The following is a 6,455-nucleotide window of genomic DNA, read 5'->3' as shown; positions in this document are numbered from 1 at the left end:
GCCAGGCTGTCCCCAACTCTGCTGTCTGTGTGCCATCTGTTGCCTGCTCTGCCTAATGACATCATTGTGAAACATTTCCATTAGAATTTCATTTCTTTCTTATGAACATTTTATCAACTAGTCTGAGAAATTAGGCTACTAGGGTTTTTACTTTGCGTTTTGGTGTACTGAAAAATACTCTGATGTCCGTCATTTATTTTTCTGCCATTTTTCTACCTGGCTGGCTGGCTACACACACACACAGTGTGTAGGTTATTTACAGTAGGAGATGGGCTTCTATCATCTTATATCATTCTATTTGGGCTTCGATCTAAAAGGTAGCTAGCAAATGTGAAACGGATTAAAATGACAAGAGTTGACAGCTGTATGAGTTCACCATTTACACAACATATGCTGCAACCTTTGGTAATTTTAATAGTTTGTTTCGTATTGGCTGGCTTCCAACAATAGCTGAATTTGCAAAGCTAGCGAGCACCAATTCCGTTTCAGTGGTGTTTGCTATTGTAGTAACTTGACAAGGAATGCCCACACGCATTTCGATATTACTTTCCTTTACTTTCAACCCAAACCTGAAGGTGTATTGCCAGGTACAAACGGTACAAATGTAACAGAACTATATAGCCCACTCAACCGGTGGTAGAATCACATTGCACAGAACTCACTCTTAGTGATGACATCATCAAAGGGGAAAGGTCACGGTCAATACCAATAATAACCATGTCATTATTTATATAGTGTCCACACTATAACACTTCTCTCCCCTCAATTTAAATCCCCCCTGTAAGGAAAACATAAGGTTAACAAGTAAACCACATCAGTGTTTTCTTCTCTTTACTACACCACACTGTAGAACTTCTGCTGGTGTTACCGTAAATGTAACCAAAACAACAACAATACAATGACAGTCCTTATTTCTTTTCAACTAGGTCTGCTGCTCCAAACAAACACTAACACCACGAGTCTCTGTTTCAACTACAGAGTTAGTCTTTCAGGAGGCTTGTGACTACGCTGTGATCTGCACAGTACTCCTGGTGTGCTACGAGACACAGGTAAGGCGTGTCCCAGTGGAGCTGGGTCTGAGGGCACAGGAGCGGGTTGGTTGTTTGTGAGAGAATGTCCATCACCCTCTGCTGGAACCACTGAATGCCCCTGTTCCTCAGATGCTGTTTCCTGTGGGATTTCAACTTGTATACTACCACCCACAGCTGTTCCGTCTGAAAACATGGTCTTGTCTTTGTCATAGCGCAGGCGGAGATGGTCCTGGTGTCTGCGCATGACTCGACCATCAGTCAGTTTGACCACAAAGGAGACGGGACCACTCTGACTCAGAATGATACCTGGCAACCAGCGTTGGCTGCTTGTGAAGTTGCGGATGTAGACAGTGTCATTGGGTTTTAACTGTCTCTCCCTTGCGTGGTGGTCATGTCTCTCTTTTTGTTTCTCCTGCTTCCGTTCCACTCGTGCTCTGATGTTCGGACGCAGTAGATCCAGGTGAGCTTTTGGCTTTCTGCCCATTAACATCACCGCTGGAGCCTGTCCTGTTGTTGTTTGTGGCGTGATGCGGTACTGGAACAAGAACCGAGAGAGCTTAGTTGTGATGGTTCCCCCAGTCATCCTTTTGAGCCCCTCTTTCAGTGTCTGCACAGCCCGCTCCGCTAAGCCGTTTGAGGCCGGGTGAAACGGGGCGCTGCGGACATGGCGGATCCCGTTTCTTCGCATGAATTCTTGGAACAAGTCACAGGTAAACGTTGTTGCGTTGTCGGACACCAGAGAGTCCGGCAGACCATGGGTTGAAAACACCTGCCGAAGCTTTGATGGTTGTGGTCGCTGTGATGTTGCTCATGATGTGCGCCTCCAGCCACTTGGAGTGTGCGTCCACCATGACAAGTGACCCATGAAAGGGCCTGCAAAATCTATATGCAGCCTGGACCATGGGCGGTCAGGCCACTCCCACAGATGTAGTGGCGCGGGCGGCGCCATCTTCTGGTTGATCTGGCACTCAGAACATGATTTAACTTTGTCTTCTACCTCCTGATCCATGTTAGGCCACCAGATGTAAGATCTGGCTAAACTTTTCATCCGGGAGGCACCCGGGTGAGCCTCATGGACCTCATCCATGACTTGTGCACGGCCAGGGGGTGGAACAACCACTCTGGACCCCCAGAGTATGCAGCCATCCTGCACACTCAGCTCAGTTTTGCGCTTTGCATAAGGTCTTAGTCCATCATCCTCTATGACAGGAGGCCAACCCTGCATCAGGAATCTTTTCACTTGGGACAGGATAGGATCCCGGTCTGTCCACTGTTTGATCTGTTTAGCATTCACAGGTGAGTTTGACAATCTCTCCATTAGGAAAATTGTCTCGGGAGGCACCACAGTTGTGGCAGGCATCTCTGGTAGCGGGAGACGGCTGAGCGCATCTGCATTTGCATTGTCCTTCCCCGCTCTATACACTATCGTGTACTGGTAAGCTGACAGTGTCAGGGCCCAGCGCTGTAACCTTGCTGAAGCCATGAGCGGAATGCATCTTGATTCACTAAAAAGGCTCATCAGTGGTTTGTGGTCAGTGCATATGGTGAAATGACGACCGTAGAGGTACTGATGGCAGCGTTTCACAGCAAAGACTATGGCCAGACCTTCCTTGTCTAACTGTGAATAACCCTTCTCAGCACTCGTCAGCGTACGTGATGCGAATCCAATGGGTCTCTCTGACCCGTCCTCCATCTGATGAGAGAGTACTGCCCCGACGCCATAGGGTGAGGCGTCACATGACAGAATGATCTCTTTGTCTTGGTCAAAATGAACCAGAAGTTGTGCTGATTGTAGTAGTGCTTTCACTTCCTTGAAAGCTTTCTCTTGTGCTGGCCCCCACTTCCATTTACAGTCTTTGTGGAGCAACTGATAAAGTGGAGCCAGCACTGTTGACAGCTCCGGGAGGAACTTACCATAGTAGTTCACCATGCCCAGGAACGACCTGAGCTCTGACCCATTCTTGGGGTTTGGAGCATCCTTGATTGCCCTGACTTTGTCCTCCACAGGACACAGACCCTGCGCTGTGATCTTGTGACCTAGGTATGTCACACTCTGTGCTTGGAATGTGCACTTGCTACGCTTCAGGCGCAGCCCTGCCTCAGAGAATCTCTTTAACACCTGGTCCAGATGGTGGAGGTGCTCCTCCTCCGTCTCCCCTGTAACCAGGATGTCATCCAGGTACACTGCTACATGAGGGATCCCCTGCAGCAGATTGTCCATTGTCCTCTGGAAAATGGCTGGGCTGGACGCCACTCCGAAAACCAAGCGGTTGTACCTGAACAAGCCTTTGTGCGTGTTCACTGTGACATACTCTTTTGAGTCCTCGACCAGGAGGAGCTGTTGGTAGGCGTGACTCATGTCAAGCTTTGAGAACGTCTTGCCTCCTGCCAGTGTCGCGAACAAGTCCTCTACCCGTGGCAGCGGGTAAGCATCTAGCTTAGAGGCCCTGTTGATGGTGAGTTTGTAGTCCCCACATATACGCACCGTGCCGTCACTTTTCAGAACAGGAATGATTGGAGCTGCCCAGCGGGAGAACTGAATGGGAGTAATGACGTTTGCTTCCTGCAGCCGCTCCAACTCATCTTCCACTTTCTTTTTCATGGCGTAAGGCACTGTCCTGGGCTTGAAAAAGCGAGGCTCGGCCTGAGGATCCACGAACAGCTTAACTGCAGTGCCCTGCAGTGTGCCCAGTTCATCTTTGAAAATCTCGGGGTACTTTTGAATGACATCCTCAGTCACTCGGGAGTGTTTTCTCACCCCAGCTCAGTATTTTGTTTAGCCAGTCACGCCCTAGTAAACTAGGCCCATTCCCTTTCACCACCAGGAGCCGTGCTCTCGCTTCCTGGCTGTTGTATGCAATGTCCACCTCTAGAGCCCCCAGCAATGGTATGGTCTCCCCGGTGTACGTACGCAGTCTGATCCCCGCCGGTGTGAGGGCAGAAACCTGTCTTGAGCCCCATTTTTGTTTGTAGGTCTCCTCACTTATGACAGTGGCAGAGGCCCCCATGTCAACCTCCATCCTCATCTGCTTTCCATCTACCTCCACTGTAGCATAGATAGGCTCTGTGCGCGGCTCCCTCACATTAAACATGTTGTAGGAACAATGCTCTTCCTCCTCCTCTGTGCTCTCTAGGTGGTGCGCTGCTGACTGAGGCTTTGGTGCTGTGAACTTGCCCAGCCCAGTCCGCCCACCCTCTGGCTTGCTCCTAGGACCCCTGCATTTTTTTGCTAAATGTCCCTTTTTGTTGCAATTGTGACAGTCTCCATGAACTTACAGTTGTTACCATAATGTGTCCCTCCACATCTGAAACATTCCACTGCTTTTCCCCTTTTTCCTGCCACCTCTTTTGTCACCTGATGCACTGCACAACTTTCACTGTTGGCCTTTTGAATATTTTTCACATTACTAGCGGCCATCTCCATCCCTTGAGATAGTTCCAATGCTCTCTTGAAAGTCAGTGTGGCTTCCCCCAGCAACCGGCGCTGTATGCTGTCCTCATTAATGCCACAGACTAATCTGTCACGGAGCATGTCCTCTAACATAGCCCCAAACTCACAATGTTCAGAGAGTTCACGTAATTCAGCAACAAAGTTAGCAACAGACTGACCTGTTTTCCGAAAATGGCAGTTAAACTTGAACCTCTGGACAATCACTGACAGCTTTGGATTGTGGTGAGTCTGAACGAGAGCAACTAGATCCCCAAAAGGAATTTCTCCCGGTCTCCGTGGTGTAGCCAAATTCCTCATTAGCTTGTAGGTTTTAGCCCCACACACACTCAAGAGAATAGAGCGCTGTTTAGCCTCATCTATGATTCCATTTGCCAAGAAAAAGTGTCCCAACCTTTCCACATATTCCGTCCAGTCCTCGTTCTCTTCCACAAACTCAGTGATAGTCCCAAACATTGCCATTATAATGGCAACTTGTCCTTGATCCTCGTTAGCAATTTGCACTTGCTGCTGATTGTCCCCGTCGGCGTTTCCGTCCAGTGGCACCTGCTCTCCGTCGCTCATTAAGCTAGCTAGCTAACTGACTACCTCCACTGTTTCTTAGCTAGCTAGCACCTCGCCCTGTACAAGTTGATAAAGTTTTATCCTCGTCGCCAAAAAGGTGTAGTAACTTGACAAGGAATGCCCACACGATATTACTTTCCTTTACTTTCAACCCAAACCTGAAGGTGTATTGCCAGGTACAAACGGTACAAATATAACAGAACTATATAGCCCACTCAACCGGTGGTAGAATCACATTGCACAGAACTCACTCTTAGTGATGACATCATCAAAGGGGAAAGGTCACGGTCAATACCAATAATAACCATGTCATTATTTATATAGTGTCCACACTATAACAGCTACAATCTTTGCTACCCGGGTTAAATAAAGGTGAAATAAAATAAATAAATAAATGTTCCCTTGCGACAATTTAGCTTTTGCAACGAGACCATTAAATATATTTAAGACAATGGTAGAAGAGAGTGTAGTTCTGTTCAGTTTGGACTTCAGTTTATCGCTAACCTTATCACAGGGACTTTGAAGCACTAACTTACATCATCTGCATGCTGATCTTGGAATAAATTGACGATAGCAAAGATTCCATCTTTGACGACGCCACATAAATGAAATAGGTACTAGCTAGCTTAATAGTTAATATTTGCGCGCTAGCTCTGCATATTCAGCTAGTGTGTGTGCGCGATTGACTGGATTAACTTTACGTCAGTTACGTTCATTGAGTGCCTTTCAGACAGTAGACACGACCCCTCTGTTACCTTGCCAACTAAGGGACTGGCAGTGGATCAAACCATTGTGAGGCAAAGGGTGGGGGGGGTCGCAATCTTTTGAAACTTAAAAATGCGCTATTAAGTGTCTATAATCAGCACAATTGCTTTCATTGCGTATTATGAATATTATTTAAATTACATAGTTATGTTTCAGTGATATATTGCGGGGGACAAATCATATTTTCCCAGGATGGGGGGGGTCGTGTCCCCCCCAGGATTTCCGCCCCTGCCCAGTTGTTCTTCTAAATGGAACCTGGAGACCTTTAACAAATCTCTCCAGTAGAGGCTGGTGTAGTGGAAATAGAAAGTTTAATGACTCGGTTATGGTTTTAGGCCCTAAGTAAAATAGAAGCCTGATGTCTGAATCGTCTCTGTATCTTGATAGCTGCAATCCCTTTAAACATGCTTCCTGAAGGTTTCTTAAATCCTAAATTGAAGCGATAAATCTGAGTTTAGTAGTCTAACCAAGAAAAGCTGTCAGTTAGCACATTTCAAAAACGGCAACCTAATTTTGTAGTACCTCTAACATGACCATGAGTGCATTCAAAAGATAAACAATCTAACATCTGTCACTCCCCTTTCTCCCCATCCCCCCTTCCTTAAAAAAGAACACTACTGTACTGTACAGTGCTTGCATGCCCCTCA

General features: G+C 47.2%; 1 pseudogene; it reads right to left on the bottom strand.

Moving 5' to 3' along the window:
• Positions 1–1,735: 1,735 nt before the first annotated feature.
• LOC115200787 (uncharacterized protein K02A2.6-like) lies at positions 1,736–3,731 on the bottom strand (annotated as a pseudogene).
• Positions 3,732–6,455: the final 2,724 nt, after the last annotated feature.

The sequence above is a fragment of the Salmo trutta genome, chromosome 10, assembly GCF_901001165.1.
Source record: "Salmo trutta chromosome 10, fSalTru1.1, whole genome shotgun sequence".
Taxonomy (NCBI): Eukaryota; Metazoa; Chordata; class Actinopteri; order Salmoniformes; family Salmonidae; genus Salmo; species Salmo trutta.
Note: the sequence above shows the minus strand (reverse complement) of the source record. Positions and strands in the feature narration are given on the sequence as shown.